Below are 27,547 nucleotides of genomic sequence, written 5' to 3'. Positions count from 1 at the left end.
TCTTCTCTACGCTGCAAGCAGGAGTCGAACCTGCGCGGGGAAACCCCATTGGATTTCGAGTCCAACGCCTTAACCTCTCGGCCATTGCAGCCCAAATGTGTAGGAGTAGAATCGAGATCAATTCCTTTGACTTCCTCAAGCTCAAGGAGGAGTGCACAGATGTGATTGCTTATGAGTTGCCAATGGCTTAAGAAGTAAATTCAAATACATGAATCTCCATAAGAGTCTACTCACTGTTAACTTCAAGCTGGTATCAACTCCAGGTGATCAGGTGTTCAAAAGCGTGGCATTCTGTGAATCAAAAGTGAGATGTGGCGTTTGATCTATTGATTGCAGATCTTTCTTATGCAACTTTCAAAATCAAGGGTACAGGTGCAAGTCACCTCACTCAGCATCACTGCATGATAAGACATACGTCCTCGTTAGTATAGTGGATAGTATCTCCGCCTGTCACGCGGAAAACCGGGGTTCGATTCCCCGACGGGGAGTTCTTTCTTTTTAAGCACAAGGCAGAGAAACCAGTGACCAGACAGTCTTTCCACTGGACTGCTACAGTTTGACAGCACAAATTTACAAATGGCATGAGAAGCATATTCAAAACTGGCAAGCATGAGGAGAGTAGACTCTATTTTACCACACATCCAAAAAGGGATATGATATTTTCTTCTCTACGCTGCAAGCAGGAGTCGAACCTGCGCGGGGAAACCCCATTGGATTTCAAGTCCAACGCCTTAACCTCTCGGCCATTGCAGACCAAATGTGTAGGAGTAGAATCGAGATCAATTCCTTTGACTTCCTCAAGCTCAAGGAGGAGTGCACAGATGTGATTGCTTATGAGTTGCCAATGGCTTAAGAAGTAAATTCAAATACATGAATCTCCATAAGAGTCTACTCACTGTTAACTTCAAGCTGGTATCAACTCCAGGTGATCAGGTGTTCAAAAGCGTGGCATTCTGTGAATCAAAAGTGAGATGTGGCGTTTGATCTATTGATTGCAGATCTTTTTAATGCAACTTTCAAAATCAAGGGTACAGGTGCAAGTCACCTCACTCAGCATCACTGCATGATAAAACATACGTCCTCGTTAGTATAGTGGATAGTATCTCCGCCTGTCACGCGGAAGACCGGGGTTCGATTCCCCGACGGGGAGTTCTTTCTTTTTAAGCACAAGGCAGAGAAACCAGTGACCAGACAGTCTTTCCACTGGACTGCTACAGTTTGACAGCACAAATTTACAAATGGCATGAGAAGCATATTCAAAACTGGCAACCATGAGGAGAGTAGACTCTATTTTACCACACATCCAAAAAGGGATACAACATTTTTTTCTCTACGCTGCAAGCAGGAGTCGAACCTGCGCGGGGAAACCCCATTGGATTTCGAGTCCAACGCCTTAACCTCTCGGCCATTGCAGCCCAAATGTGTAGGAGTAGAATCGAGATCAATTCCTTTGACTTCCTCAAGCTCAAGGAGGAGTGCACATATGTCATTGATTCTGAGTTGCCAATGGCTTAAGAAGTAAATTCAAATACATGAATCTCCATAAGAGTCTACACACTGTTAACTTCCAGCTGGTATCAACTCCAGGTGATCAGGTGTTCAAAAGCGTGGCATTCTGTGAATCAAAAGTGAGATGTGGCGTTTGATCTATTGATTGCAGATCTTTCTTATGCAACTTTCAAAATCAAGGGTACAGGTGCAAGTCACCTCACTCAGCATCACTGCATGATAAGGCTTACGTCCTCGTTAGTATAGTGGATAGTATCTCCGCCTGTCACGCGGAAGACCGGGGTTCGATTCCCCGACGGGGAGTTCTTTCTTTTTAAGCACAAGGCAGAGAAACCAGTGACCAGACAGTCTTTCCACTGGACTGCTACAGTTTGACAGCACAAATTTACAAATGGCATGAGAAGCATATTCAAAACTGGCAACCATGAGGAGAGTAGACTCTATTTTACCACACATCCAAAAAGGGATACAACATTTTCTTCTCTACGCTGCAAGCAGGAGTCGAACCTGCGCGGGGAAACCCCATTGGATTTCGAGTCCAACGCCTTAACCTCTCGGCCATTGCAGCCCAAATGTGTAGGAGTAGAATCGAGATCAATTCCTTTGACTTCCTCAAGCTCAAGGAGGAGTGCACAGATGTGATTGCTTATGAGTTGCCAATGGCTTAAGAAGTAAATTCAAATACATGAATCTCCATAAGAGTCTACTCACTGTTAACTTCAAGCTGGTATCAACTCCAGGTGATCAGGTGTTCAAAAGCGTGGCATTCTGTGAATCAAAAGTGAGATGTGGCGTTTGATCTATTGATTGCAGATCTTTCTTATGCAACTTTCAAAATCAAGGGTACAGGTGCAAGTCACCTCACTCAGCATCACTGCATGATAAGACATATGTCCTCGTTAGTATAGTGGATAGTATCTCCGCCTGTCACGCGGAAGACCGGGGTTCGATTCCCCGACGGGGAGTTCTTTCTTTTTAAGCACAAGGCAGAGAAACCAGTGACCAGACAGTCTTTCCACTGGACTGCTACAGTTTGACAGCACAAATTTACAAATGGCATGAGAAGCATATTCAAAACTGGCAAGCATGAGGAGAGTAGACTCTATTTTACCACACATCCAAAAAGGGATACAACATTTTCTTCTCTACGCTGCAAGCAGGAGTCGAACCTGCGTGGGGAAACCCCATTAGATTTCGAGTCCAATGCCTTAACCTCTCGGCCATTGCAGCCCAAATGTGTAGGAGTGGAATCGAGATCAATTCCTTTGACTTCCTCAAGCTCAAGGAGGAGTGCACAGATGTCATTGATTCTGAGTTGCCAATGGCTTAAGAAGTAAATTCAAATACATGAATCTCCATAAGAGTCTACTCACTGTTAACTTCAAGCTGGTATCAACTCCAGGTGATCAGGTGTTCAAAAGCGTGGCATTCTGTGAATCAAAAGTGAGATGTGGCGTTTGATCTATTGATTGCAGATCTTTTTTATGCAACTTTCAAAATCAAGGGTACAGGTGCAAGTCACCTCACTCAGCATCACTGCATGATAAGACATACGTCCTCGTTAGTATAGTGGATAGTATCTCCGCCTGTCACGCGGAAGACCGGGGTTCGATTCCCCGACGGGGAGTTCTTTCTTTTTAAGCACAAGGCAGAGAAACCAGTGACCAGACAGTCTTTCCACTGGACTGCAACAGTTTGACAGCACACATTTACAAATGGCATGAGAAGCATATTCAAAACTGGCAACCATGAGGAGAGTAGACTCTATTTTACCACACATCCAAAAAGGGATACAACATTTTCTTCTCTACGCTGCAAGCAGGAGTCGAACCTGCGCAGGGAAACCCCATTGGATTTCGAGTCCAACGCCTTAACCTCTCGGCCATTGCAGCCCAAATGTGTAGGAGTAGAATCGAGATCAATTCCTTTGACTTCCTCAAGCTCAAGGAGGAGTGCAGAGATGTCATTGATTCTGAGTTGCCAATGGCTTAAGAAGTAAATTCAAATACATGAATCTCCATAAGAGTCTACTCACTGTTAACTTCAAGCTGGTATCAACTCCAGGTGATCAGGTGTTCAAAAGCGTGGCATTCTGTGAATCAAAAGTGAGATGTGGCGTTTGATCTATTGATTGCAGATCTTTTTTATGCAACTTTCAAAATCAAGGGTACAGGTGCAAGTCACCTCACTCAGCATCACTGCATGATAAGACATACGTCCTCGTTAGTATAGTGGATAGTATCTCCGCCTGTCACGCGGAAGACCGGGGTTCGATTCCCCGACGGGGAGTTCTTTCTTTTTAAGCACAAGGCAGAGAAACCAGTGACCAGACAGTCTTTCCACTGGACTGCAACAGTTTGACAGCACAAATTTACAAATGGCATGAGAAGCATATTCAAAACTGGCAACCATGAGGAGAGTAGACTCTATTTTACCACACATCCAAAAAGGGATACAACATTTTCTTCTCTACGCTGCAAGCAGGAGTCGAACCTGCGCGGGGAAACCCCATTGGATTTCGAGTCCAACGCCTTAACCTCTCGGCCATTGCAGCCCAAATGTGTAGGAGTAGAATCGAGATCAATTCCTTTGACTTCCTCAAGCTCAAGGAGGAGTGCACAGATGTCATTGATTCTGAGTTGCCAATGGCTTAAGAAGTAAATTCAAATACATGAATCTCCATAAGAGTCTACTCACTGTTAACTTCAAGCTGGTATCAACTCCAGGTGATCAGGTGTTCAAAAGCGTGGCATTCTGTGAATCAAAAGTGAGATGTGGCGTTTGATCTATTGATTGCAGATCTTTTTAATGCAACTTTCAAAATCAAGGGTACAGGTGCAAGTCACCTCACTCAGCATCACTGCATGATAAAACATACGTCCTCGTTAGTATAGTGGATAGTATCTCCGCCTGTCATGCGGAAGACCGGGGTTCGATTCCCCGACGGGGAGTTCTTTCTTTTTAAGCACAAGGCAGAGAAACCAGTGACCAGACAGTCTTTCCACTGGACTGCTACAGTTTGACAGCACAAATTTACAAATGGCATGAGAAGCATATTCAAAACTGGCAACCATGAGGAGAGTAGACTCTATTTTACCACACATCCAAAAAGGGATACAACATTTTCTTCTCTACGCTGCAAGCAGGAGTCGAACCTGCGCGGGGAAACCCCATTGGATTTCGAGTCCAACGCCTTAACCTCTCGGCCATTGCAGCCCAAATGTGTAGGAGTAGAATCGAGATCAATTCCTTTGACTTCCTCAAGCTCAAGGAGGAGTGCACATATGTCATTGATTCTGAGTTGCCAATGGCTTAAGAAGTAAATTCAAATACATGAATCTCCATAAGAGTCTACACACTGTTAACTTCCAGCTGGTATCAACTCCAGGTGATCAGGTGTTCAAAAGCGTGGCATTCTGTGAATCAAAAGTGAGATGTGGCGTTTGATCTATTGATTGCAGATCTTTTTTATGCAACTTTCAAAATCAAGGGTACAGGTGCAAGTCACCTCACTCTCCGCCTGTCACGCGGAAGACCGGGGTTCGATTCTCCGACGGGGAGTTCTTTCTTTTTAAGCACAAGGCAGAGAAACCAGTGACCAGACAGTCTTTCCACTGGACTGCTACAGTTTGACAGCACAAATTTACAAATGGCATGAGAAGCATATTAAAAACTGGCAACCATGAGGAGAGTAGACTCTATTTTACCACACATCCAAAAAGGGATACAACATTTTCTTCTCTACGCTGCAAGCAGGAGTCGAACCTGCGCAGGGAAACCCCATTGGATTTCAAGTCCAACGCCTTAACCTCTCGGCCATTGCAGACCAAATGTGTAGGAGTAGAATCGAGATCAATTCCTTTGACTTCCTCAAGCTCAAGGAGGAGTGCACAGATGTGATTGCTTATGAGTTGCCAATGGCTTAAGAAGTAAATTCAAATACATGAATCTCCATAAGAGTCTACTCACTGTTAACTTCCAGCTGGTATCAACTCCAGGTGATCAGGTGTTCAAAAGCATGGCATTCTGTGAATCAAAAGTGAGATGTGGCGTTTGATCTATTGATTGCAGATCTTTTTTATGCAACGTTCAAAATCAAGGGTACAGGTGCAAGTCACCTCACTCTCCGCCTGTCACGCGGAAGACCGGGGTTCGATTCTCCGACGGGGAGTTCTTTCTTTTTAAGCACAAGGCAGAGAAACCAGTGACCAGATAGTCTTTCCACTGGACTGCTACAGTTTGACAGCACAAATTTACAAATGGCATGAGAAGCATATTAAAAACTGGCAACCATGAGGAGAGTAGACTCTATTTTACCACACATCCAAAAAGGGATACATTTTCTTCTCTACGCTGCAAGCAGGAGTCAAACTTGCGCGGGGAAACCCCATTGGATTTCAAGTCCAACGCCTTAACCTCTCGGCCATTGCAGACCAAATGTGTAGGAGTAGAATCGAGATCAATTCCTTTGACTTCCTCAAGCTCAAGGAGGAGTGCACAGATGTGATTGCTTATGAGTTGCCAATGGCTTAAGAAGTAAATTCAAATACATGAATCTCCATAAGAGTCTACTCACTGTTAACTTCAAGCTGGTATCAACTCCAGGTGATCAGGTGTTCAAAAGCGTGGCATTCTGTGAATCAAAAGTGAGATGTGGCGTTTGATCTATTGATTGCAGATCTCTCTTATGCAACTTTCAAAATCAAGGGTACAGGTGCAAGTCACCTCACTCAGCATCACTGCATGATAAGACATACGTCCTTGTTAGTATAGTGGATAGTATCTCCGCCTGTCACGCGGAAGACCGGGGTTCGATTCCCCGACGGGGAGTTCTTTCTTTTTAAGCACAAGGCAGAGAAACCAGTGACCAGACAGTCTTTCCACTGGACTGCTACAGTTTGACAGCACAAATTTACAAATGGCATGAGAAGCATATTCAAAACTGGCAAGCATGAGGAGAGTAGACTCTATTTTACCACACATCCAAAAAGGGATATGATATTTTCTTCTCTACGCTGCAAGCAGGAGTCGAACCTGCGCGGGGAAACCCCATTGGATTTCGAGTCCAATGCCTTAACCTCTCGGCCATTGCAGCCCAAATGTGTAGGAGTAGAATCGAGATCAATTCCTTTGACTTCCTCTAGCTCAAGGAGGAGTGCACAGATGTCATTGATTCTGAGTTGCCAATGGCTTAAGAAGTAAATTCAAATACATGAATCTCCATAAGAGTCTACTCACTGTTAACTTCAAGCTGGTATCAACTCCAGGTGATCAGGTGTTCAAAAGCGTGGCATTCTGTGAATCAAAAGTGAGATGTGGCGTTTGATCTATTGATTGCAGATCTTTTTAATGCAACTTTCAAAATCAAGGGTACAGGTGCAAGTCACCTCACTCAGCATCACTGCATGATAAAACATACGTCCTCGTTAGTATAGTGGATAGTATCTCCGCCTGTCACGCGGAAGACCGGGGTTCGATTCCCCGACGGGGAGTTCTTTCTTTTTAAGCACAAGGCAGAGAAACCAGTGACCAGACAGTCTTTCCACTGGACTGCTACAGTTTGACAGCACAAATTTACAAATGGCATGAGAAACATATTCAAAACTGGCAACCATGAGGAGAGTAGACTCTATTTTACCACACATCCAAAAAGGGATACAACATTTTCTTCTCTACGCTGCAAGCAGGAGTCGAACCTGCGCGGGGAAACCCCATTGGATTTCGAGTCCAACGCCTTAACCTCTCGGCCATTGCAGCCCAAATGTGTAGGAGTAGAATCGAGATCAATTCCTTTGACTTCCTCAAGCTCAAGGAGGAGTGCACATATGTCATTGATTCTGAGTTGCCAATGGCTTAAGAAGTAAATTCAAATACATGAATCTCCATAAGAGTCTACACACTGTTAACTTCCAGCTGGTATCAACTCCAGGTGATCAGGTGTTCAAAAGCGTGGCATTCTGTGAATCAAAAGTGAGATGTGGCGTTTGATCTATTGATTGCAGATCTTTTTTATGCAACTTTCAAAATCAAGGGTACAGGTGCAAGTCACCTCACTCTCCGCCTGTCACGCGGAAGACCGGGGTTCGATTCTCCGACGGGGAGTTCTTTCTTTTTAAGCACAAGGCAGAGAAACCAGTGACCAGACAGTCTTTCCACTGGACTGCTACAGTTTGACAGCACAAATTTACAAATGGCATGAGAAGCATATTAAAAACTGGCAACCATGAGGAGAGTAGACTCTATTTTACCACACATCCAAAAAGGGATACAACATTTTCTTCTCTACGCTGCAAGCAGGAGTCGAACCTGCGCGGGGAAACCCCATTGGATTTCAAGTCCAACGCCTTAACCTCTCGGCCATTGCAGACCAAATGTGTAGGAGTAGAATCGAGATCAATTCCTTTGACTTCCGGAGTGCACAGATGTGATTGCTTATGAGTTGCCAATGGCTTAAGAAGTAAATTCAAATACATGAATCTCCATAAGAGTCTACTCACTGTTAACTTCCAGCTGGTATCAACTCCAGGTGATCAGGTGTTCAAAAGCGTGGCATTCTGTGAATCAAAAGTGAGATGTGGCGTTTGATCTATTGATTGCAGATCTTTTTTATGCAACTTTCAAAATCAAGGGTACAGGTGCAAGTCACCTCACTCTCCGCCTGTCACGCGGAAGACCGGGGTTCGATTCTCCGACGGGGAGTTCTTTCTTTTTAAGCACAAGGCAGAGAAACCAGTGACCAGATAGTCTTTCCACTGGACTGCTACAGTTTGACAGCACAAATTTACAAATGGCATGAGAAGCATATTAAAAACTGGCAACCATGAGGAGAGTAGACTCTATTTTACCACACATCCAAAAAGGGATACAACATTTTCTTCTCTATGCTGCAAGCAGGAGTCAAACTTGCGCGGGGAAACCCCATTGGATTTCAAGTCCAACGCCTTAACCTCTCGGCCATTGCAGACCAAATGTGTAGGAGTAGAATCGAGATCAATTCCTTTGACTTCCTCAAGCTCAAGGAGGAGTGCACAGATGTGATTGCTTATGAGTTGCCAATGGCTTAAGAAGTAAATTCAAATACATGAATCTCCATAAGAGTCTACTCACTGTTAACTTCAAGCTGGTATCAACTCCAGGTGATCAGGTGTTCAAAAGCGTGGCATTCTGTGAATCAAAAGTGAGATGTGGCGTTTGATCTATTGATTGCAGATCTCTCTTATGCAACTTTCAAAATCAAGGGTACAGGTGCAAGTCACCTCACTCAGCATCACTGCATGATAAGACATACGTCCTTGTTAGTATAGTGGATAGTATCTCCGCCTGTCACGCGGAAGACCGGGGTTCGATTCCCCGACAGGGAGTTCTTTCTTTTTAAGCACAAGGCAGAGAAACCAGTGACCAGACAGTCTTTCCACTGGACTGCTACAGTTTGACAGCACAAATTTACAAATGGCATGAGAAGCATATTCAAAACTGGCAAGCATGAGGAGAGTAGACTCTATTTTACCACACATCCAAAAAGGGATATGATATTTTCTTCTCTACGCTGCAAGCAGGAGTCGAACCTGCGCGGGGAAACCCCATTGGATTTCGAGTCCAAAGCCTTAACCTCTCGGCCATTGCAGCCCAAATGTGTAGGAGTAGAATCGAGATCAATTCCTTTGACTTCCTCTAGCTCAAGGAGGAGTGCACAGATGTCATTGATTCTGAGTTGCCAATGGCTTAAGAAGTAAATTCAAATACATGAATCTCCATAAGAGTCTACTCACTGTTAACTTCAAGCTGGTATCAACTCCAGGTGATCAGGTGTTCAAAAGCGTGGCATTCTGTGAATCAAAAGTGAGATGTGGCGTTTGATCTATTGATTGCAGATCTTTTTTATGCAACTTTCAAAATCAAGGGTACAGGTGCAAGTCACCTCACTCAGCATCACTGCATGATAAAACATACGTCCTCGTTAGTATAGTGGATAGTATCTCCGCCTGTCACGCGGAAGACCGGGGTTCGATTCCCCGACGGGGAGTTCTTTCTTTTTAAGCACAAGGCAGAGAAACCAGTGACCAGACAGTCTTTCCACTGGACTGCTACAGTTTGACAGCACAAATTTACAAATGGCATGAGAAGCATATTCAAAACTGGCAAGCATGAGGAGAGTAGACTCTATTTTACCACACATCCAAAAAGGGATACAACATTTTCTTCTCTACGCCGCAAGCAGGAGTCGAACCTGTGCGGGGAAACCCCATTGGATTTCGAGTCCAACGCCTTAACCTCTCGGCCATTGCAGCCCAAATGTGTAGGAGTAGAATCGAGATCAATTCCTTTGACTTCCTCAAGCTCAAGGAGGAGTGCACATATGTCATTGATTCTGAGTTGCCAATGGCTTAAGAAGTAAATTCAAATACATGAATCTCCATAAGAGTCTACACACTGTTAACTTCCAGCTGGTATCAACTCCAGGTGATCAGGTGTTCAAAAGCGTGGCATTCTGTGAATCAAAAGTGAGATGTGGCGTTTGATCTATTGATTGCAGATCTTTTTTATGCAACTTTCAAAATCAAGGGTACAGGTGCAAGTCACCTCACTCTCCGCCTGTCATGCGGAAGACCGGGGTTCGATTCTCTGATGGGGAGTTCTTTCTTTTTAAGCACAAGGCAGAGAAACCAGTGACCAGACAGTCTTTCCACTGGACTGCTACAGTTTGACAGCACAAATTTACAAATGGCATGAGAAGCATATTAAAAACTGGCAACCATGAGGAGAGTAGACTCTATTTTACCACACATCCAAAAAGGGATACAACATTTTCTTCTCTACGCTGCAAGCAGGAGTCGAACCTGCGCAGGGAAACCCCATTGGATTTCAAGTCCAACGCCTTAACCTCTCGGCCATTGCAGTCCAAATGTGTAGGAGTAGAATCGAGATCAATTCCTTTGACTTCCTCAAGCTCAAGGAGGAGTGCACAGATGTGATTGCTTATGAGTTGCCAATGGCTTAAGAAGTAAATTCAAATACATGAATCTCCATAAGAGTCTACTCACTGTTAACTTCCAGCTGGTATCAACTCCAGGTGATCAGGTGTTCAAAAGCGTGGCATTCTGTGAATCAAAAGTGAGATGTGGCGTTTGATCTATTGATTGCAGATCTTTTTTATGCAACTTTCAAAATCAAGGGTACAGGTGCAAGTCACCTCACTCAGCATCACTGCATGATAAGACATACGTCCTCGTTAGTATAGTGGATAGTATCTCCGCCTGTCACGCGGAAGACCGGGGTTCGGTTCCCCGACGGGGAGTTCTTTCTTTTTAAGCACAAGGCAGAGAAACCAGTGACCAGACAGTCTTTCCACTGGACTGCTACAGTTTGACAGCACAAATTTACAAATGGCATGAGAAGCATATTAAAAACTGGCAACCATGAGGAGAGTAGACTCTATTTTACCACACATCCAAAAAGGGATACAACATTTTCTTCTCTACGCTGCAAGCAGGAGTCGAACCTGCGCGGGGAAACCCCATTGGATTTCAAGTCCAACGCCTTAACCTCTCGGCCATTGCAGTCCAAATGTGTAGGAGTAGAATCGAGATCAATTCCTTTGACTTCCTCAAGCTCAAGGAGGAGTGCACAGATGTGATTGCTTATGAGTTGCCAATGGCTTAAGAAGTAAATTCAAATACATGAATCTCCATAAGAGTCTACTCACTGTTAACTTCAAGCTGGTATCAACTCCAGGTGATCAGGTGTTCAAAAGCGTGGCATTCTGTGAATCAAAAGTGAGATGTGGCGTTTGATCTATTGATTGCAGATCTTTCTTATGCAACTTTCAAAATCAAGGGTACAGGTGCAAGTCACCTCACTCAGCATCACTGCATGATAAGACATACGTCCTCGTTAGTATAGTGGATAGTATCTCCGCCTGTCACGCGGAAGACCGGTGTTCGATTCCCCGACGCGGAGTTCTTTCTTTTTAAGCACAAGGCAGAGAAACCAGTGACCAGACAGTCTTTCCACTGGACTGCTACAGTTTGACAGCACAAATTTACAAATGGCATGAGAAGCATATTCAAAACTGGCAAGCATGAGGAGAGTAGACTCTATTTTACCACACATCCAAAAAGGGATACAACATTTTCTTCTCTACGCTGCAAGCAGGAGTCGAACCTGCGCGGGGAAACCCCATTGGATTTCGAGTCCAACGCCTTAACCTCTCGGCCATTGCAGCCCAAATGTGTAGGAGTAGAATCGAGATCAATTCCTTTGACTTCCTCAAGCTCAAGGAGGAGTGCACAGATGTCATTGATTCTGAGTTGCCAATGGCTTAAGAAGTAAATTCAAATACATGAATCTCCATAAGAGTCTACTCACTGTTAACTTCAAGCTGGTATCAACTCCAGGTGATCAGGTGTTCAAAAGCGTGGCATTCTGTGAATCAAAAGTGAGATGTGGCGTTTCATCTATTGATTGCAGATCTTTTTTATGCAACTTTCAAAATCAAGGGTACAGGTGCAAGTCACCTCACTCTCCGCCTGTCACGCGGAAGACCGGGGTTCGATTCTCCGACGGGGAGTTCTTTCTTTTTAAGCACAAGGCAGAGAAACCAGTGACCAGACAGTCTTTCCACTGGACTGCTACAGTTTGACAGCACAAATTTACAAATGGCATGAGAAGCATATTAAAAACTGGCAACCATGAGGAGAGTAGACTCTATTTTACCACACATCCAAAAAGGGATACAACATTTTCTTCTCTACGCTGCAAGCAGGAGTCGAACCTGCGCGGGGAAACCCCATTGGATTTCAAGTCCAACGCCTTAACCTCTCGGCCATTGCAGACCAAATGTGTAGGAGTAGAATCGAGATCAATTCCTTTGACTTCCGGAGTGCACAGATGTGATTGCTTATGAGTTGCCAATGGCTTAAGAAGTAAATTCAAATACATGAATCTCCATAAGAGTCTACTCACTGTTAACTTCCAGCTGGTATCAACTCCAGGTGATCAGGTGTTCAAAAGCGTGGCATTCTGTGAATCAAAAGTGAGATGTGGCGTTTGATCTATTGATTGCAGATCTTTTTTATGCAACTTTCAAAATCAAGGGTACAGGTGCAAGTCACCTCACTCTCCGCCTGTCACGCGGAAGACCGGGGTTCGATTCTCCGACGGGGAGTTCTTTCTTTTTAAGCACAAGGCAGAGAAACCAGTGACCAGATAGTCTTTCCACTGGACTGCTACAGTTTGACAGCACAAATTTACAAATGGCATGAGAAGCATATTAAAAACTGGCAACCATGAGGAGAGTAGACTCTATTTTACCACACATCCAAAAAGGGATACAACATTTTCTTCTCTACGCTGCAAGCAGGAGTCAAACTTGCGCGGGGAAACCCCATTGGATTTCAAGTCCAACGCCTTAACCTCTCGGCCATTGCAGACCAAATGTGTAGGAGTAGAATCGAGATCAATTCCTTTGACTTCCTCAAGCTCAAGGAGGAGTGCACAGATGTGATTGCTTATGAGTTGCCAATGGCTTAAGAAGTAAATTCAAATACATGAATCTCCATAAGAGTCTACTCACTGTTAACTTCAAGCTGGTATCAACTCCAGGTGATCAGGTGTTCAAAAGCGTGGCATTCTGTGAATCAAAAGTGAGATGTGGCGTTTGATCTATTGATTGCAGATCTCTCTTATGCAACTTTCAAAATCAAGGGTACAGGTGCAAGTCACCTCACTCAGCATCACTGCATGATAAGACATACGTCCTTGTTAGTATAGTGGATAGTATCTCCGCCTGTCACGCGGAAGACCGGGGTTCGATTCCCCGACGGGGAGTTCTTTCTTTTTAAGCACAAGGCAGAGAAACCAGTGACCAGACAGTCTTTCCACTGGACTGCTACAGTTTGACAGCACAAATTTACAAATGGCATGAGAAGCATATTCAAAACTGGCAAGCATGAGGAGAGTAGACTCTATTTTACCACACATCCAAAAAGGGATATGATATTTTCTTCTCTACGCTGCAAGCAGGAGTCGAACCTGCGCGGGGAAACCCCATTGGATTTCGAGTCCAAAGCCTTAACCTCTCGGCCATTGCAGCCCAAATGTGTAGGAGTAGAATCGAGATCAATTCCTTTGACTTCCTCTAGCTCAAGGAGGAGTGCACAGATGTCATTGATTCTGAGTTGCCAATGGCTTAAGAAGTAAATTCAAATACATGAATCTCCATAAGAGTCTACTCACTGTTAACTTCAAGCTGGTATCAACTCCAGGTGATCAGGTGTTCAAAAGCGTGGCATTCTGTGAATCAAAAGTGAGATGTGGCGTTTGATCTATTGATTGCAGATCTTTTTTATGCAACTTTCAAAATCAAGGGTACAGGTGCAAGTCACCTCACTCAGCATCACTGCATGATAAAACATACGTCCTCGTTAGTATAGTGGATAGTATCTCTGCCTGTCACGCGGAAGACCGGGGTCCGATTCCCCGACGGGGAGTTCTTTCTTTTTAAGCACAAGGCAGAGAAACCAGTGACCAGACAGTCTTTCCACTGGACTGCTACAGTTTGACAGCACAAATTTACAAATGGCATGAGAAGCATATTCAAAACTGGCAAGCATGAGGAGAGTAGACTCTATTTTACCACACATCCAAAAAGGGATACAACATTTTCTTCTCTACGCTGCAAGCAGGAGTCGAACCTGTGCGGGGAAACCCCATTGGATTTCGAGTCCAACGCCTTAACCTCTCGGCCATTGCAGCCCAAATGTGTAGGAGTAGAATCGAGATCAATTCCTTTGACTTCCTCAAGCTCAAGGAGGAGTGCACATATGTCATTGATTCTGAGTTGCCAATGGCTTAAGAAGTAAATTCAAATACATGAATCTCCATAAGAGTCTACACACTGTTAACTTCCAGCTGGTATCAACTCCAGGTGATCAGGTGTTCAAAAGCGTGGCATTCTGTGAATCAAAATTGAGATGTGGCGTTTGATCTATTGATTGCAGATCTTTTTTATGCGACTTTCAAAATCAAGGGTACAGGTGCAAGTCACCTCACTCTCCGCCTGTCATGCGGAAGACCGGGGTTCGATTCTCTGATGGGGAGTTCTTTCTTTTTAAGCACAAGGCAGAGAAACCAGTGACCAGACAGTCTTTCCACTGGACTGCTACAGTTTGACAGCACAAATTTACAAATGGCATGAGAAGCATATTAAAAACTGGCAACCATGAGGAGAGTAGACTCTATTTTACCACACATCCAAAAAGGGATACAACATTTTCTTCTCTACGCTGCAAGCAGGAGTCGAACCTGCGCGGGGAAACCCCATTGGATTTCAAGTCCAACGCCTTAACCTCTCGGCCATTGCAGACCAAATGTGTAGGAGTAGAATCGAGATCAATTCCTTTGACTTCCTCAAGCTCAAGGAGGAGTGCACAGATGTGATTGCTTATGAGTTGCCAATGGCTTAAGAAGTAAATTCAAATACATGAATCTCCATAAGAGTCTACTCACTGTTAACTTCAAGCTGGTATCAACTCCAGGTGATCAGGTGTTCAAAAGCGTGGCATTCTGTGAATCAAAAGTGAGATGTGGCGTTTGATCTATTGATTGCAGATCTTTCTTATGCAACTTTCAAAATCAAGGGTACAGGTGCAAGTCACCTCACTCAGCATCACTGCATGATAAGACATACGTCCTCGTTAGTATAGTGGATAGTATCTCCGCCTGTCACGCGGAAGACCGGGGTTCGATTCCCCGACGCGGAGTTCTTTCTTTTTAAGCACAAGGCAGAGAAACCAGTGACCAGACAGTCTTTCCACTGGACTGCTACAGTTTGACAGCACAAATTTACAAATGGCATGAGAAGCATATTCAAAACTGGCAAGCATGAGGAGAGTAGACTCTATTTTACCACACATCCAAAAAGGGATACAACATTTTCTTCTCTACGCTGCAAGCAGGAGTCGAACCTGCGCGGGGAAACCCCATTGGATTTCGAGTCCAACGCCTTAACCTCTCGGCCATTGCAGCCCAAATGTGTAGGAGTAGAATCGAGATCAATTCCTTTGACTTCCTCAAGCTCAAGGAGGAGTGCACAGATGTCATTGATTCTGAGTTGCCAATGGCTTAAGAAGTAAATTCAAATACATGAATCTCCATAAGAGTCTACTCACTGTTAACTTCAAGCTGGTATCAACTCCAGGTGATCAGGTGTTCAAAAGCGTGGCATTCTGTGAATCAAAAGTGAGATGTGGCGTTTGATCTATTGATTGCAGATCTTTTTTATGCAACTTTCAAAATCAAGGGTACAGGTGCAAGTCACCTCACTCAGCATCCCTGCATGATAAGACATACGTCCTCGTTAGTATAGTGGATAGTATCTCCGCCTGTCACGCGGAAGACCGTGGTTCGGTTCCCCGACGGGGAGTTCTTTCTTTTTAAGCACAAGGCAGAGAAACCAGTGACCAGACAGTCTTTCCACTGGACTGCTACAGTTTGACAGCACAAATTTACAAATGGCATGAGAAGCATATTAAAAACTGGCAACCATGAGGAGAGTAGACTCTATTTTACCACACATCCAAAAAGGGATACAACATTTTCTTCTCTACGCTGCAAGCAGGAGTCGAACCTGCGCGGGGAAACCCCATTGGATTTCAAGTCCAACGCCTTAACCTCTCGGCCATTGCAGACCAAATGTGTAGGAGTAGAATCGAGATCAATTCCTTTGACTTCCTCAAGCTCAAGGAGGAGTGCACAGATGTGATTGCTTATGAGTTGCCAATGGCTTAAGAAGTAAATTCAAATACATGAATCTCCATAAGAGTCTACTCACTGTTAACTTCAAGCTGGTATCAACTCCAGGTGATCAGGTGTTCAAAAGCGTGGCATTCTGTGAATCAAAAGTGAGATGTGGCGTTTGATCTATTGATTGCAGATCTTTCTTATGCAACTTTCAAAATCAAGGGTACAGGTGCAAGTCACCTCACTCAGCATCACTGCATGATAAGACATACGTCCTCGTTAGTATAGTGGATAGTATCTCCGCCTGTCACGCGGAAGACCGGGGTTCGATTCCCCGACAGGGAGTTCTTTCTTTTTAAGCACAAGGCAGAGAAACCAGTGACCAGACAGTCTTTCCACTGGACTGCTACAGTTTGACAGCACAAATTTACAAATGGCATGAGAAGCATATTCAAAACTGGCAAGCATGAGGAGAGTAGACTCTATTTTACCACACATCCAAAAAGGGATACAACATTTTCTTCTCTACGCTGCAAGCAGGAGTCGAACCTGCGCGGGGAAACCCCATTGGATTTCGAGTCCAACGCCTTAACCTCTCGGCCATTGCAGCCCAAATGTGTAGGAGTAGAATCGAGATCAATTCCTTTGACTTCCTCAAGCTCAAGGAGGAGTGCACAGATGTCATTGATTCTGAGTTGCCAATGGCTTAAGAAGTAAATTCAAATACATGAATCTCCATAAGAGTCTACTCACTGTTAACTTCAAGCTGGTATCAACTCCAGGTGATCAGGTGTTCAAAAGCGTGGCATTCTGTGAATCAAAAGTGAGATGTGGCGTTTGATCTATTGATTGCAGATCTTTTTTATGCAACTTTCAAAATCAAGGGTACAGGTGCAAGTCACCTCACTCAGCATCACTGCATGATAAGACATACGTCCTCGTTAGTATAGTGGATAGTATCTCTGCCTGTCACGCGGAAGACCGGGGAGTTCTTTCTTTTTAAGCACAAGGCAGAGAAACCAGTGACCAGACAGTCTTTCCACTGGACTGCTACAGTTTGACAGCACAAATTTACAAATGGCATGAGAAGCATATTAAAAACTGGCAACCATGAGGAGAGTAGACTCTATTTTACCACACATCCAAAAAGGGATACAACATTTTCTTCTCTACACTGCAAGCAGGAGTCGAACCTGCGCGGGGAAACCCCATTGGATTTCAAGTCCAACGCCTTAACCTCTCGGCCATTGCAGACCAAATGTGTAGGAGTAGAATCGAGATCAATTCCTTTGACTTCCTCAAGCTCAAGGAGGAGTGCACAGATGTGATTGCTTATGAGTTGCCAATGGCTTAAGAAGTAAATTCAAATACATGAATCTCCATAAGAGTCTACTCACTGTTAACTTCAAGCTGGTATCAACTCCAGGTGATCAGGTGTTCAAAAGCGTGGCATTCTGTGAATCAAAAGTGAGATGTGGCGTTTGATCTATTGATTGCAGATCTTTCTTATGCAACTTTCAAAATCAAGGGTACAGGTGCAAGTCACCTCACTCAGCATCACTGCATGATAAGACATACGTCCTCGTTAGTATAGTGGATAGTATCTCCGCCTGTCACGCGGAAGACCGGGGTTCGATTCCCCGACGCGGAGTTCTTTCTTTTTAAGCACAAGGCAGAGAAACCAGTGACCAGACAGTCTTTCCACTGGACTGCTACAGTTTGACAGCACAAATTTACAAATGGCATGAGAAGCATATTCAAAACTGGCAAGCATGAGGAGAGTAGACTCTATTTTACCACACATCCAAAAAGGGATACAACATTTTCTTCTCTACGCTGCAAGCAGGAGTCGAACCTGCGCGGGGAAACCCCATTGGATTTCGAGTCCAACGCCTTAACCTCTCGGCCATTGCAGCCCAAATGTGTAGGAGTAGAATCGAGATCAATTCCTTTGACTTCCTCAAGCTCAAGGAGGAGTGCACAGATGTCATTGATTCTGAGTTGCCAATGGCTTAAGAAGTAAATTCAAATACATGAATCTCCATAAGAGTCTACTCACTGTTAACTTCAAGCTGGTATCAACTCCAGGTGATCAGGTGTTCAAAAGCGTGGCATTCTGTGAATCAAAAGTGAGATGTGGCGTTTGATCTATTGATTGCAGATCTTTTTTATGCAACTTTCAAAATCAAGGGTACAGGTGCAAGTCACCTCACTCAGCATCACTGCATGATAAGACATACGTCCTCGTTAGTATAGTGGATAGTATCTCCGCCTGTCACGCGGAAGACCGGGGTTCGGTTCCCCGACGGGGAGTTCTTTCTTTTTAAGCACAAGGCAGAGAAACCAGTGACCAGACAGTCTTTCCACTGGACTGCTACAGTTTGACAGCACAAATTTACAAATGGCATGAGAAGCATATTAAAAACTGGCAACCATGAGGAGAGTAGACTCTATTTTACCACACATCCAAAAAGGGATACAACATTTTCTTCTCTACGCTGCAAGCAGGAGTCGAACCTGCGCGGGGAAACCCCATTGGATTTCAAGTCCAACGCCTTAACCTCTCGGCCATTGCAGACCAAATGTGTAGGAGTAGAATCGAGATCAATTCCTTTGACTTCCTCAAGCTCAAGGAGGAGTGCACAGATGTGATTGCTTATGAGTTGCCAATGGCTTAAGAAGTAAATTCAAATACATGAATCTCCATAAGAGTCTACTCACTGTTAACTTCAAGCTGGTATCAACTCCAGGTGATCAGGTGTTCAAAAGCGTGGCATTCTGTGAATCAAAAGTGAGATGTGGCGTTTGATCTATTGATTGCAGATCTTTCTTATGCAACTTTCAAAATCAAGGGTACAGGTGCAAGTCACCTCACTCAGCATCACTGCATGATAAGACATACGTCCTCGTTAGTATAGTGGATAGTATCTCCGCCTGTCACGCGGAAGACCGGGGTTCGCTTCCCCGACGCGGAGTTCTTTCTTTTTAAGCACAAGGCAGAGAAACCAGTGACCAGACAGTCTTTCCACTGGACTGCTACAGTTTGACAGCACAAATTTACAAATGGCATGAGAAGCATATTCAAAACTGGCAAGCATGAGGAGAGTAGACTCTATTTTACCACACATCCAAAAAGGGATACAACATTTTCTTCTCTACGCTGCAAGCAGGAGTCGAACCTGCGCGGGGAAACCCCATTGGATTTCGAGTCCAACGCCTTAACCTCTCGGCCATTGCAGCCCAAATGTGTAGGAGTAGAATCGAGATCAATTCCTTTGACTTCCTCAAGCTCAAGGAGGAGTGCACAGATGTCATTGATTCTGAGTTGCCAATGGCTTAAGAAGTAAATTCAAATACATGAATCTCCATAAGAGTCTACTCACTGTTAACTTCAAGCTGGTATCAACTCCAGGTGATCAGGTGTTCAAAAGCGTGGCATTCTGTGAATCAAAAGTGAGATGTGGCGTTTGATCTATTGATTGCAGATCTTTTTTATGCAACTTTCAAAATCAAGGGTACAGGTGCAAGTCACCTCACTCAGCATCCCTGCATGATAAGACATACGTCCTCGTTAGTATAGTGGATAGTATCTCCGCCTGTCACGCGGAAGACCGGGGTTCGGTTCCCCGACGGGGAGTTCTTTCTTTTTAAGCACAAGGCAGAGAAACCAGTGACCAGACAGTCTTTCCACTGGACTGCTACAGTTTGACAGCACAAATTTACAAATGGCATGAGAAGCATATTAAAAACTGGCAACCATGAGGAGAGTAGACTCTATTTTACCACACATCCAAAAAGGGATACAACATTTTCTTCTCTACGCTGCAAGCAGGAGTCGAACCTGCGCGGGGAAACCCCATTGGATTTCAAGTCCAACGCCTTAACCTCTCGGCCATTGCAGACCAAATGTGTAGGAGTAGAATCGAGATCAATTCCTTTGACTTCCTCAAGCTCAAGGAGGAGTGCACAGATGTGATTGCTTATGAGTTGCCAATGGCTTAAGAAGTAAATTCAAATACATGAATCTCCATAAGAGTCTACTCACTGTTAACTTCAAGCTGGTATCAACTCCAGGTGATCAGGTGTTCAAAAGCGTGGCATTCTGTGAATCAAAAGTGAGATGTGGCGTTTGATCTATTGATTGCAGATCTTTCTTATGCAACTTTCAAAATCAAGGGTACAGGTGCAAGTCACCTCACTCAGCATCACTGCATGATAAGACATACGTCCTCGTTAGTATAGTGGATAGTATCTCCGCCTGTCACGCGGAAGACCGGGGTTCGATTCCCCGACAGGGAGTTCTTTCTTTTTAAGCACAAGGCAGAGAAACCAGTGACCAGACAGTCTTTCCACTGGACTGCTACAGTTTGACAGCACAAATTTACAAATGGCATGAGAAGCATATTCAAAACTGGCAAGCATGAGGAGAGTAGACTCTATTTTACCACACATCCAAAAAGGGATACAACATTTTCTTCTCTACGCTGCAAGCAGGAGTCGAACCTGCGCGGGGAAACCCCATTGGATTTCGAGTCCAACGCCTTAACCTCTCGGCCATTGCAGCCCAAATGTGTAGGAGTAGAATCGAGATCAATTCCTTTGACTTCCTCAAGCTCAAGGAGGAGTGCACAGATGTCATTGATTCTGAGTTGCCAATGGCTTAAGAAGTAAATTCAAATACATGAATCTCCATAAGAGTCTACTCACTGTTAACTTCAAGCTGGTATCAACTCCAGGTGATCAGGTGTTCAAAAGCGTGGCATTCTGTGAATCAAAAGTGAGATGTGGCGTTTGATCTATTGATTGCAGATCTTTTTTATGCAACTTTCAAAATCAAGGGTACAGGTGCAAGTCACCTCACTCAGCATCACTGCATGATAAGACATACGTCCTCGTTAGTATAGTGGATAGTATCTCTGCCTGTCACGCGGAAGACCGGGGAGTTCTTTCTTTTTAAGCACAAGGCAGAGAAACCAGTGACCAGACAGTCTTTCCACTGGACTGCTACAGTTTGACAGCACAAATTTACAAATGGCATGAGAAGCATATTAAAAACTGGCAACCATGAGGAGAGTAGACTCTATTTTACCACACATCCAAAAAGGGATACAACATTTTCTTCTCTACACTGCAAGCAGGAGTCGAACCTGCGCGGGGAAACCCCATTGGATTTCAAGTCCAACGCCTTAACCTCTCGGCCATTGCAGACCAAATGTGTAGGAGTAGAATCGAGATCAATTCCTTTGACTTCCTCAAGCTCAAGGAGGAGTGCACAGATGTGATTGCTTATGAGTTGCCAATGGCTTAAGAAGTAAATTCAAATACATGAATCTCCATAAGAGTCTACTCACTGTTAACTTCAAGCTGGTATCAACTCCAGGTGATCAGGTGTTCAAAAGCGTGGCATTCTGTGAATCAAAAGTGAGATGTGGCGTTTGATCTATTGATTGCAGATCTTTCTTATGCAACTTTCAAAATCAAGGGTACAGGTGCAAGTCACCTCACTCAGCATCACTGCATGATAAGACATACGTCCTCGTTAGTATAGTGGATAGTATCTCCGCCTGTCACGCGGAAGACCGGGGTTCGATTCCCCGACGCGGAGTTCTTTCTTTTTAAGCACAAGGCAGAGAAACCAGTGACCAGACAGTCTTTCCACTGGACTGCTACAGTTTGACAGCACAAATTTACAAATGGCATGAGAAGCATATTCAAAACTGGCAAGCATGAGGAGAGTAGACTCTATTTTACCACACATCCAAAAAGGGATACAACATTTTCTTCTCTACGCTGCAAGCAGGAGTCGAACCTGCGCGGGGAAACCCCATTGGATTTCGAGTCCAACGCCTTAACCTCTCGGCCATTGCAGCCCAAATGTGTAGGAGTAGAATCGAGATCAATTCCTTTGACTTCCTCAAGCTCAAGGAGGAGTGCACAGATGTCATTGATTCTGAGTTGCCAATGGCTTAAGAAGTAAATTCAAATACATGAATCTCCATAAGAGTCTACTCACTGTTAACTTCAAGCTGGTATCAACTCCAGGTGATCAGGTGTTCAAAAGCGTGGCATTCTGTGAATCAAAAGTGAGATGTGGCGTTTGATCTATTGATTGCAGATCTTTTTTATGCAACTTTCAAAATCAAGGGTACAGGTGCAAGTCACCTCACTCAGCATCACTGCATGATAAGACATACGTCCTCGTTAGTATAGTGGATAGTATCTCCGCCTGTCACGCGGAAGACCGGGGTTCGGTTCCCCGACGGGGAGTTCTTTCTTTTTAAGCACAAGGCAGAGAAACCAGTGACCAGACAGTCTTTCCACTGGACTGCTACAGTTTGACAGCACAAATTTACAAATGGCATGAGAAGCATATTAAAAACTGGCAACCATGAGGAGAGTAGACTCTATTTTACCACACATCCAAAAAGGGATACAACATTTTCTTCTCTACGCTGCAAGCAGGAGTCGAACCTGCGCGGGGAAACCCCATTGGATTTCAAGTCCAACGCCTTAACCTCTCGGCCATTGCAGACCAAATGTGTAGGAGTAGAATCGAGATCAATTCCTTTGACTTCCTCAAGCTCAAGGAGGAGTGCACAGATGTGATTGCTTATGAGTTGCCAATGGCTTAAGAAGTAAATTCAAATACATGAATCTCCATAAGAGTCTACTCACTGTTAACTTCAAGCTGGTATCAACTCCAGGTGATCAGGTGTTCAAAAGCGTGGCATTCTGTGAATCAAAAGTGAGATGTGGCGTTTGATCTATTGATTGCAGATCTTTCTTATGCAACTTTCAAAATCAAGGGTACAGGTGCAAGTCACCTCACTCAGCATCACTGCATGATAAGACATACGTCCTCGTTAGTATAGTGGATAGTATCTCCGCCTGTCACGCGGAAGACCGGGGTTCGATTCCCCGACGCGGAGTTCTTTCTTTTTAAGCACAAGGCAGAGAAACCAGTGACCAGACAGTCTTTCCACTGGACTGCTACAGTTTGACAGCACAAATTTACAAATGGCATGAGAAGCATATTCAAAACTGGCAAGCATGAGGAGAGTAGACTCTATTTTACCACACATCCAAAAAGGGATACAACATTTTCTTCTCTACGCTGCAAGCAGGAGTCGAACCTGCGCGGGGAAACCCCATTGGATTTCGAGTCCAACGCCTTAACCTCTCGGCCATTGCAGCCCAAATGTGTAGGAGTAGAATCGAGATCAATTCCTTTGACTTCCTCAAGCTCAAGGAGGAGTGCACAGATGTCATTGATTCTGAGTTGCCAATGGCTTAAGAAGTAAATTCAAATACATGAATCTCCATAAGAGTCTACTCACTGTTAACTTCAAGCTGGTATCAACTCCAGGTGATCAGGTGTTCAAAAGCGTGGCATTCTGTGAATCAAAAGTGAGATGTGGCGTTTGATCTATTGATTGCAGATCTTTTTTATGCAACTTTCAAAATCAAGGGTACAGGTGCAAGTCACCTCACTCAGCATCCCTGCATGATAAGACATACGTCCTCGTTAGTATAGTGGATAGTATCTCCGCCTGTCACGCGGAAGACCGGGGTTCGGTTCCCCGACGGGGAGTTCTTTCTTTTTAAGCACAAGGCAGAGAAACCAGTGACCAGACAGTCTTTCCACTGGACTGCTACAGTTTGACAGCACAAATTTACAAATGGCATGAGAAGCATATTAAAAACTGGCAACCATGAGGAGAGTAGACTCTATTTTACCACACATCCAAAAAGGGATACAACATTTTCTTCTCTACGCTGCAAGCAGGAGTCGAACCTGCGCGGGGAAACCCCATTGGATTTCAAGTCCAACGCCTTAACCTCTCGGCCATTGCAGACCAAATGTGTAGGAGTAGAATCGAGATCAATTCCTTTGACTTCCTCAAGCTCAAGGAGGAGTGCACAGATGTGATTGCTTATGAGTTGCCAATGGCTTAAGAAGTAAATTCAAATACATGAATCTCCATAAGAGTCTACTCACTGTTAACTTCAAGCTGGTATCAACTCCAGGTGATCAGGTGTTCAAAAGCGTGGCATTCTGTGAATCAAAAGTGAGATGTGGCGTTTGATCTATTGATTGCAGATCTTTCTTATGCAACTTTCAAAATCAAGGGTACAGGTGCAAGTCACCTCACTCAGCATCACTGCATGATAAGACATACGTCCTCGTTAGTATAGTGGATAGTATCTCCGCCTGTCACGCGGAAGACCGGGGTTCGATTCCCCGACAGGGAGTTCTTTCTTTTTAAGCACAAGGCAGAGAAACCAGTGACCAGACAGTCTTTCCACTGGACTGCTACAGTTTGACAGCACAAATTTACAAATGGCATGAGAAGCATATTCAAAACTGGCAAGCATGAGGAGAGTAGACTCTATTTTACCACACATCCAAAAAGGGATACAACATTTTCTTCTCTACGCTGCAAGCAGGAGTCGAACCTGCGCGGGGAAACCCCATTGGATTTCGAGTCCAACGCCTTAACCTCTCGGCCATTGCAGCCCAAATGTGTAGGAGTAGAATCGAGATCAATTCCTTTGACTTCCTCAAGCTCAAGGAGGAGTGCACAGATGTCATTGATTCTGAGTTGCCAATGGCTTAAGAAGTAAATTCAAATACATGAATCTCCATAAGAGTCTACTCACTGTTAACTTCAAGCTGGTATCAACTCCAGGTGATCAGGTGTTCAAAAGCGTGGCATTCTGTGAATCAAAAGTGAGATGTGGCGTTTGATCTATTGATTGCAGATCTTTTTTATGCAACTTTCAAAATCAAGGGTACAGGTGCAAGTCACCTCACTCAGCATCACTGCATGATAAGACATACGTCCTCGTTAGTATAGTGGATAGTATCTCTGCCTGTCACGCGGAAGACCGGGGAGTTCTTTCTTTTTAAGCACAAGGCAGAGAAACCAGTGACCAGACAGTCTTTCCACTGGACTGCTACAGTTTGACAGCACAAATTTACAAATGGCATGAGAAGCATATTAAAAACTGGCAACCATGAGGAGAGTAGACTCTATTTTACCACACATCCAAAAAGGGATACAACATTTTCTTCTCTACACTGCAAGCAGGAGTCGAACCTGCGCGGGGAAACCCCATTGGATTTCAAGTCCAACGCCTTAACCTCTCGGCCATTGCAGACCAAATGTGTAGGAGTAGAATCGAGATCAATTCCTTTGACTTCCTCAAGCTCAAGGAGGAGTGCACAGATGTGATTGCTTATGAGTTGCCAATGGCTTAAGAAGTAAATTCAAATACATGAATCTCCATAAGAGTCTACTCACTGTTAACTTCAAGCTGGTATCAACTCCAGGTGATCAGGTGTTCAAAAGCGTGGCATTCTGTGAATCAAAAGTGAGATGTGGCGTTTGATCTATTGATTGCAGATCTTTCTTATGCAACTTTCAAAATCAAGGGTACAGGTGCAAGTCACCTCACTCAGCATCACTGCATGATAAGACATACGTCCTCGTTAGTATAGTGGATAGTATCTCCGCCTGTCACGCGGAAGACCGGGGTTCGATTCCCCGACGCGGAGTTCTTTCTTTTTAAGCACAAGGCAGAGAAACCAGTGACCAGACAGTCTTTCCACTGGACTGCTACAGTTTGACAGCACAAATTTACAAATGGCATGAGAAGCATATTCAAAACTGGCAAGCATGAGGAGAGTAGACTCTATTTTACCACACATCCAAAAAGGGATACAACATTTTCTTCTCTACGCTGCAAGCAGGAGTCGAACCTGCGCGGGGAAACCCCATTGGATTTCGAGTCCAACGCCTTAACCTCTCGGCCATTGCAGCCCAAATGTGTAGGAGTAGAATCGAGATCAATTCCTTTGACTTCCTCAAGCTCAAGGAGGAGTGCACAGATGTCATTGATTCTGAGTTGCCAATGGCTTAAGAAGTAAATTCAAATACATGAATCTCCATAAGAGTCTACTCACTGTTAACTTCAAGCTGGTATCAACTCCAGGTGATCAGGTGTTCAAAAGCGTGGCATTCTGTGAATCAAAAGTGAGATGTGGCGTTTGATCTATTGATTGCAGATCTTTTTTATGCAACTTTCAAAATCAAGGGTACAGGTGCAAGTCACCTCACTCAGCATCACTGCATGATAAGACATACGTCCTCGTTAGTATAGTGGATAGTATCTCCGCCTGTCACGCGGAAGACCGGGGTTCGGTTCCCCGACGGGGAGTTCTTTCTTTTTAAGCACAAGGCAGAGAAACCAGTGACCAGACAGTCTTTCCACTGGACTGCTACAGTTTGACAGCACAAATTTACAAATGGCATGAGAAGCATATTAAAAACTGGCAACCATGAGGAGAGTAGACTCTATTTTACCACACATCCAAAAAGGGATACAACATTTTCTTCTCTACGCTGCAAGCAGGAGTCGAACCTGCGCGGGGAAACCCCATTGGATTTCAAGTCCAACGCCTTAACCTCTCGGCCATTGCAGACCAAATGTGTAGGAGTAGAATCGAGATCAATTCCTTTGACTTCCTCAAGCTCAAGGAGGAGTGCACAGATGTGATTGCTTATGAGTTGCCAATGGCTTAAGAAGTAAATTCAAATACATGAATCTCCATAAGAGTCTACTCACTGTTAACTTCAAGCTGGTATCAACTCCAGGTGATCAGGTGTTCAAAAGCGTGGCATTCTGTGAATCAAAAGTGAGATGTGGCGTTTGATCTATTGATTGCAGATCTTTCTTATGCAACTTTCAAAATCAAGGGTACAGGTGCAAGTCACCTCACTCAGCATCACTGCATGATAAGACATACGTCCTCGTTAGTATAGTGGATAGTATCTCCGCCTGTCACGCGGAAGACCGGGGTTCGATTCCCCGACGGGGAGTTCTTTCTTTTTAAGCACAAGGCAGAGAAACCAGTGACCAGACAGTCTTTCCACTGGACTGCTACAGTTTGACAGCACAAATTTACAAATGGCATGAGAAGCATATTCAAAACTGGCAAGCATGAGGAGAGTAGACTCTATTTTACCACACATCCAAAAAGGGATACAACATTTTCTTCTCTACGCTGCAAGCAGGAGTCGAACCTGCGCGGGGAAACCCCATTGGATTTCGAGTCCAACGCCTTAACCTCTCGGCCATTGCAGCCCAAATGTGTAGGAGTAGAATCGAGATCAATTCCTTTGACTTCCTCAAGCTCAAGGAGGAGTGCACAGATGTCATTGATTCTGAGTTGCCAATGGCTTAAGAAGTAAATTCAAATACATGAATCTCCATAAGAGTCTACTCACTGTTAACT

General features: G+C 44.3%; 57 non-coding genes across 57 annotated transcripts; 14 read left to right on the top strand and 43 right to left on the bottom strand.

Annotated features, from left to right (window-relative positions):
- Positions 1-9: 9 nt before the first annotated feature.
- Positions 10-91, bottom strand: trnas-cga (transfer RNA serine (anticodon CGA)). Its single transcript has one exon. It is a non-coding gene; the product is annotated as a tRNA-Ser (tRNA).
- A 325-nt stretch (positions 92-416) lies between these two features.
- Positions 417-488, top strand: trnad-guc (transfer RNA aspartic acid (anticodon GUC)). The gene has a single exon. It is a non-coding gene; the product is annotated as a tRNA-Asp (tRNA).
- A 183-nt stretch (positions 489-671) lies between these two features.
- trnas-uga (transfer RNA serine (anticodon UGA)) lies at positions 672-753 on the bottom strand. Its single transcript has one exon. It is a non-coding gene; the product is annotated as a tRNA-Ser (tRNA).
- A 325-nt stretch (positions 754-1,078) lies between these two features.
- On the top strand, positions 1,079-1,150 carry trnad-guc (transfer RNA aspartic acid (anticodon GUC)). The gene has a single exon. It is a non-coding gene; the product is annotated as a tRNA-Asp (tRNA).
- Positions 1,151-1,333: 183 nt separating this feature from the next.
- Positions 1,334-1,415, bottom strand: trnas-cga (transfer RNA serine (anticodon CGA)). The gene has a single exon. It is a non-coding gene; the product is annotated as a tRNA-Ser (tRNA).
- A 325-nt stretch (positions 1,416-1,740) lies between these two features.
- trnad-guc (transfer RNA aspartic acid (anticodon GUC)) lies at positions 1,741-1,812 on the top strand. The gene has a single exon. It is a non-coding gene; the product is annotated as a tRNA-Asp (tRNA).
- A 183-nt stretch (positions 1,813-1,995) lies between these two features.
- Positions 1,996-2,077, bottom strand: trnas-cga (transfer RNA serine (anticodon CGA)). Its single transcript has one exon. It is a non-coding gene; the product is annotated as a tRNA-Ser (tRNA).
- Positions 2,078-2,402: 325 nt separating this feature from the next.
- On the top strand, positions 2,403-2,474 carry trnad-guc (transfer RNA aspartic acid (anticodon GUC)). Its single transcript has one exon. It is a non-coding gene; the product is annotated as a tRNA-Asp (tRNA).
- Positions 2,475-2,657: 183 nt separating this feature from the next.
- trnas-cga (transfer RNA serine (anticodon CGA)) lies at positions 2,658-2,739 on the bottom strand. Its single transcript has one exon. It is a non-coding gene; the product is annotated as a tRNA-Ser (tRNA).
- A 325-nt stretch (positions 2,740-3,064) lies between these two features.
- On the top strand, positions 3,065-3,136 carry trnad-guc (transfer RNA aspartic acid (anticodon GUC)). The gene has a single exon. It is a non-coding gene; the product is annotated as a tRNA-Asp (tRNA).
- Positions 3,137-3,319: 183 nt separating this feature from the next.
- trnas-cga (transfer RNA serine (anticodon CGA)) lies at positions 3,320-3,401 on the bottom strand. Its single transcript has one exon. It is a non-coding gene; the product is annotated as a tRNA-Ser (tRNA).
- A 325-nt stretch (positions 3,402-3,726) lies between these two features.
- Positions 3,727-3,798, top strand: trnad-guc (transfer RNA aspartic acid (anticodon GUC)). Its single transcript has one exon. It is a non-coding gene; the product is annotated as a tRNA-Asp (tRNA).
- A 183-nt stretch (positions 3,799-3,981) lies between these two features.
- Positions 3,982-4,063, bottom strand: trnas-cga (transfer RNA serine (anticodon CGA)). The gene has a single exon. It is a non-coding gene; the product is annotated as a tRNA-Ser (tRNA).
- Positions 4,064-4,388: 325 nt separating this feature from the next.
- trnad-guc (transfer RNA aspartic acid (anticodon GUC)) lies at positions 4,389-4,460 on the top strand. Its single transcript has one exon. It is a non-coding gene; the product is annotated as a tRNA-Asp (tRNA).
- A 183-nt stretch (positions 4,461-4,643) lies between these two features.
- On the bottom strand, positions 4,644-4,725 carry trnas-cga (transfer RNA serine (anticodon CGA)). The gene has a single exon. It is a non-coding gene; the product is annotated as a tRNA-Ser (tRNA).
- Positions 4,726-5,253: 528 nt separating this feature from the next.
- trnas-uga (transfer RNA serine (anticodon UGA)) lies at positions 5,254-5,335 on the bottom strand. Its single transcript has one exon. It is a non-coding gene; the product is annotated as a tRNA-Ser (tRNA).
- A 525-nt stretch (positions 5,336-5,860) lies between these two features.
- trnas-uga (transfer RNA serine (anticodon UGA)) lies at positions 5,861-5,942 on the bottom strand. Its single transcript has one exon. It is a non-coding gene; the product is annotated as a tRNA-Ser (tRNA).
- A 325-nt stretch (positions 5,943-6,267) lies between these two features.
- trnad-guc (transfer RNA aspartic acid (anticodon GUC)) lies at positions 6,268-6,339 on the top strand. The gene has a single exon. It is a non-coding gene; the product is annotated as a tRNA-Asp (tRNA).
- A 183-nt stretch (positions 6,340-6,522) lies between these two features.
- On the bottom strand, positions 6,523-6,604 carry trnas-cga (transfer RNA serine (anticodon CGA)). Its single transcript has one exon. It is a non-coding gene; the product is annotated as a tRNA-Ser (tRNA).
- A 325-nt stretch (positions 6,605-6,929) lies between these two features.
- Positions 6,930-7,001, top strand: trnad-guc (transfer RNA aspartic acid (anticodon GUC)). The gene has a single exon. It is a non-coding gene; the product is annotated as a tRNA-Asp (tRNA).
- Positions 7,002-7,184: 183 nt separating this feature from the next.
- On the bottom strand, positions 7,185-7,266 carry trnas-cga (transfer RNA serine (anticodon CGA)). Its single transcript has one exon. It is a non-coding gene; the product is annotated as a tRNA-Ser (tRNA).
- Positions 7,267-7,794: 528 nt separating this feature from the next.
- Positions 7,795-7,876, bottom strand: trnas-uga (transfer RNA serine (anticodon UGA)). The gene has a single exon. It is a non-coding gene; the product is annotated as a tRNA-Ser (tRNA).
- Positions 7,877-8,391: 515 nt separating this feature from the next.
- On the bottom strand, positions 8,392-8,473 carry trnas-uga (transfer RNA serine (anticodon UGA)). Its single transcript has one exon. It is a non-coding gene; the product is annotated as a tRNA-Ser (tRNA).
- Positions 8,474-8,798: 325 nt separating this feature from the next.
- On the top strand, positions 8,799-8,870 carry trnad-guc (transfer RNA aspartic acid (anticodon GUC)). Its single transcript has one exon. It is a non-coding gene; the product is annotated as a tRNA-Asp (tRNA).
- Positions 8,871-9,053: 183 nt separating this feature from the next.
- On the bottom strand, positions 9,054-9,135 carry trnas-cga (transfer RNA serine (anticodon CGA)). Its single transcript has one exon. It is a non-coding gene; the product is annotated as a tRNA-Ser (tRNA).
- A 325-nt stretch (positions 9,136-9,460) lies between these two features.
- On the top strand, positions 9,461-9,532 carry trnad-guc (transfer RNA aspartic acid (anticodon GUC)). The gene has a single exon. It is a non-coding gene; the product is annotated as a tRNA-Asp (tRNA).
- Positions 9,533-9,715: 183 nt separating this feature from the next.
- On the bottom strand, positions 9,716-9,797 carry trnas-cga (transfer RNA serine (anticodon CGA)). The gene has a single exon. It is a non-coding gene; the product is annotated as a tRNA-Ser (tRNA).
- Positions 9,798-10,325: 528 nt separating this feature from the next.
- Positions 10,326-10,407, bottom strand: trnas-uga (transfer RNA serine (anticodon UGA)). Its single transcript has one exon. It is a non-coding gene; the product is annotated as a tRNA-Ser (tRNA).
- A 580-nt stretch (positions 10,408-10,987) lies between these two features.
- Positions 10,988-11,069, bottom strand: trnas-uga (transfer RNA serine (anticodon UGA)). The gene has a single exon. It is a non-coding gene; the product is annotated as a tRNA-Ser (tRNA).
- A 580-nt stretch (positions 11,070-11,649) lies between these two features.
- trnas-cga (transfer RNA serine (anticodon CGA)) lies at positions 11,650-11,731 on the bottom strand. Its single transcript has one exon. It is a non-coding gene; the product is annotated as a tRNA-Ser (tRNA).
- A 528-nt stretch (positions 11,732-12,259) lies between these two features.
- On the bottom strand, positions 12,260-12,341 carry trnas-uga (transfer RNA serine (anticodon UGA)). Its single transcript has one exon. It is a non-coding gene; the product is annotated as a tRNA-Ser (tRNA).
- A 515-nt stretch (positions 12,342-12,856) lies between these two features.
- On the bottom strand, positions 12,857-12,938 carry trnas-uga (transfer RNA serine (anticodon UGA)). The gene has a single exon. It is a non-coding gene; the product is annotated as a tRNA-Ser (tRNA).
- A 325-nt stretch (positions 12,939-13,263) lies between these two features.
- trnad-guc (transfer RNA aspartic acid (anticodon GUC)) lies at positions 13,264-13,335 on the top strand. Its single transcript has one exon. It is a non-coding gene; the product is annotated as a tRNA-Asp (tRNA).
- Positions 13,336-13,518: 183 nt separating this feature from the next.
- trnas-cga (transfer RNA serine (anticodon CGA)) lies at positions 13,519-13,600 on the bottom strand. Its single transcript has one exon. It is a non-coding gene; the product is annotated as a tRNA-Ser (tRNA).
- Positions 13,601-14,180: 580 nt separating this feature from the next.
- Positions 14,181-14,262, bottom strand: trnas-cga (transfer RNA serine (anticodon CGA)). The gene has a single exon. It is a non-coding gene; the product is annotated as a tRNA-Ser (tRNA).
- A 528-nt stretch (positions 14,263-14,790) lies between these two features.
- Positions 14,791-14,872, bottom strand: trnas-uga (transfer RNA serine (anticodon UGA)). Its single transcript has one exon. It is a non-coding gene; the product is annotated as a tRNA-Ser (tRNA).
- A 580-nt stretch (positions 14,873-15,452) lies between these two features.
- trnas-cga (transfer RNA serine (anticodon CGA)) lies at positions 15,453-15,534 on the bottom strand. Its single transcript has one exon. It is a non-coding gene; the product is annotated as a tRNA-Ser (tRNA).
- Positions 15,535-16,114: 580 nt separating this feature from the next.
- Positions 16,115-16,196, bottom strand: trnas-uga (transfer RNA serine (anticodon UGA)). Its single transcript has one exon. It is a non-coding gene; the product is annotated as a tRNA-Ser (tRNA).
- Positions 16,197-16,776: 580 nt separating this feature from the next.
- On the bottom strand, positions 16,777-16,858 carry trnas-cga (transfer RNA serine (anticodon CGA)). The gene has a single exon. It is a non-coding gene; the product is annotated as a tRNA-Ser (tRNA).
- A 562-nt stretch (positions 16,859-17,420) lies between these two features.
- Positions 17,421-17,502, bottom strand: trnas-uga (transfer RNA serine (anticodon UGA)). Its single transcript has one exon. It is a non-coding gene; the product is annotated as a tRNA-Ser (tRNA).
- A 580-nt stretch (positions 17,503-18,082) lies between these two features.
- Positions 18,083-18,164, bottom strand: trnas-cga (transfer RNA serine (anticodon CGA)). The gene has a single exon. It is a non-coding gene; the product is annotated as a tRNA-Ser (tRNA).
- Positions 18,165-18,744: 580 nt separating this feature from the next.
- On the bottom strand, positions 18,745-18,826 carry trnas-uga (transfer RNA serine (anticodon UGA)). Its single transcript has one exon. It is a non-coding gene; the product is annotated as a tRNA-Ser (tRNA).
- Positions 18,827-19,406: 580 nt separating this feature from the next.
- On the bottom strand, positions 19,407-19,488 carry trnas-cga (transfer RNA serine (anticodon CGA)). Its single transcript has one exon. It is a non-coding gene; the product is annotated as a tRNA-Ser (tRNA).
- Positions 19,489-20,068: 580 nt separating this feature from the next.
- On the bottom strand, positions 20,069-20,150 carry trnas-uga (transfer RNA serine (anticodon UGA)). Its single transcript has one exon. It is a non-coding gene; the product is annotated as a tRNA-Ser (tRNA).
- Positions 20,151-20,730: 580 nt separating this feature from the next.
- trnas-cga (transfer RNA serine (anticodon CGA)) lies at positions 20,731-20,812 on the bottom strand. Its single transcript has one exon. It is a non-coding gene; the product is annotated as a tRNA-Ser (tRNA).
- Positions 20,813-21,374: 562 nt separating this feature from the next.
- trnas-uga (transfer RNA serine (anticodon UGA)) lies at positions 21,375-21,456 on the bottom strand. Its single transcript has one exon. It is a non-coding gene; the product is annotated as a tRNA-Ser (tRNA).
- A 580-nt stretch (positions 21,457-22,036) lies between these two features.
- trnas-cga (transfer RNA serine (anticodon CGA)) lies at positions 22,037-22,118 on the bottom strand. The gene has a single exon. It is a non-coding gene; the product is annotated as a tRNA-Ser (tRNA).
- A 580-nt stretch (positions 22,119-22,698) lies between these two features.
- Positions 22,699-22,780, bottom strand: trnas-uga (transfer RNA serine (anticodon UGA)). The gene has a single exon. It is a non-coding gene; the product is annotated as a tRNA-Ser (tRNA).
- Positions 22,781-23,360: 580 nt separating this feature from the next.
- trnas-cga (transfer RNA serine (anticodon CGA)) lies at positions 23,361-23,442 on the bottom strand. Its single transcript has one exon. It is a non-coding gene; the product is annotated as a tRNA-Ser (tRNA).
- Positions 23,443-24,022: 580 nt separating this feature from the next.
- On the bottom strand, positions 24,023-24,104 carry trnas-uga (transfer RNA serine (anticodon UGA)). Its single transcript has one exon. It is a non-coding gene; the product is annotated as a tRNA-Ser (tRNA).
- A 325-nt stretch (positions 24,105-24,429) lies between these two features.
- On the top strand, positions 24,430-24,501 carry trnad-guc (transfer RNA aspartic acid (anticodon GUC)). Its single transcript has one exon. It is a non-coding gene; the product is annotated as a tRNA-Asp (tRNA).
- A 183-nt stretch (positions 24,502-24,684) lies between these two features.
- On the bottom strand, positions 24,685-24,766 carry trnas-cga (transfer RNA serine (anticodon CGA)). Its single transcript has one exon. It is a non-coding gene; the product is annotated as a tRNA-Ser (tRNA).
- A 562-nt stretch (positions 24,767-25,328) lies between these two features.
- Positions 25,329-25,410, bottom strand: trnas-uga (transfer RNA serine (anticodon UGA)). The gene has a single exon. It is a non-coding gene; the product is annotated as a tRNA-Ser (tRNA).
- A 580-nt stretch (positions 25,411-25,990) lies between these two features.
- On the bottom strand, positions 25,991-26,072 carry trnas-cga (transfer RNA serine (anticodon CGA)). The gene has a single exon. It is a non-coding gene; the product is annotated as a tRNA-Ser (tRNA).
- A 580-nt stretch (positions 26,073-26,652) lies between these two features.
- On the bottom strand, positions 26,653-26,734 carry trnas-uga (transfer RNA serine (anticodon UGA)). The gene has a single exon. It is a non-coding gene; the product is annotated as a tRNA-Ser (tRNA).
- A 325-nt stretch (positions 26,735-27,059) lies between these two features.
- Positions 27,060-27,131, top strand: trnad-guc (transfer RNA aspartic acid (anticodon GUC)). Its single transcript has one exon. It is a non-coding gene; the product is annotated as a tRNA-Asp (tRNA).
- A 183-nt stretch (positions 27,132-27,314) lies between these two features.
- trnas-cga (transfer RNA serine (anticodon CGA)) lies at positions 27,315-27,396 on the bottom strand. The gene has a single exon. It is a non-coding gene; the product is annotated as a tRNA-Ser (tRNA).
- Between the last annotated feature and the right edge of the window lie 151 nt (positions 27,397-27,547).

Source organism: Brachyhypopomus gauderio, unplaced genomic scaffold (assembly GCF_052324685.1).
Source record: "Brachyhypopomus gauderio isolate BG-103 unplaced genomic scaffold, BGAUD_0.2 sc80, whole genome shotgun sequence".
In the NCBI taxonomy this organism is placed as follows: domain Eukaryota; kingdom Metazoa; phylum Chordata; class Actinopteri; order Gymnotiformes; family Hypopomidae; genus Brachyhypopomus; species Brachyhypopomus gauderio.
The sequence above is the reverse complement of the archived record's forward strand: the minus strand, read 5'-3'. Positions and strand labels throughout refer to the sequence as shown.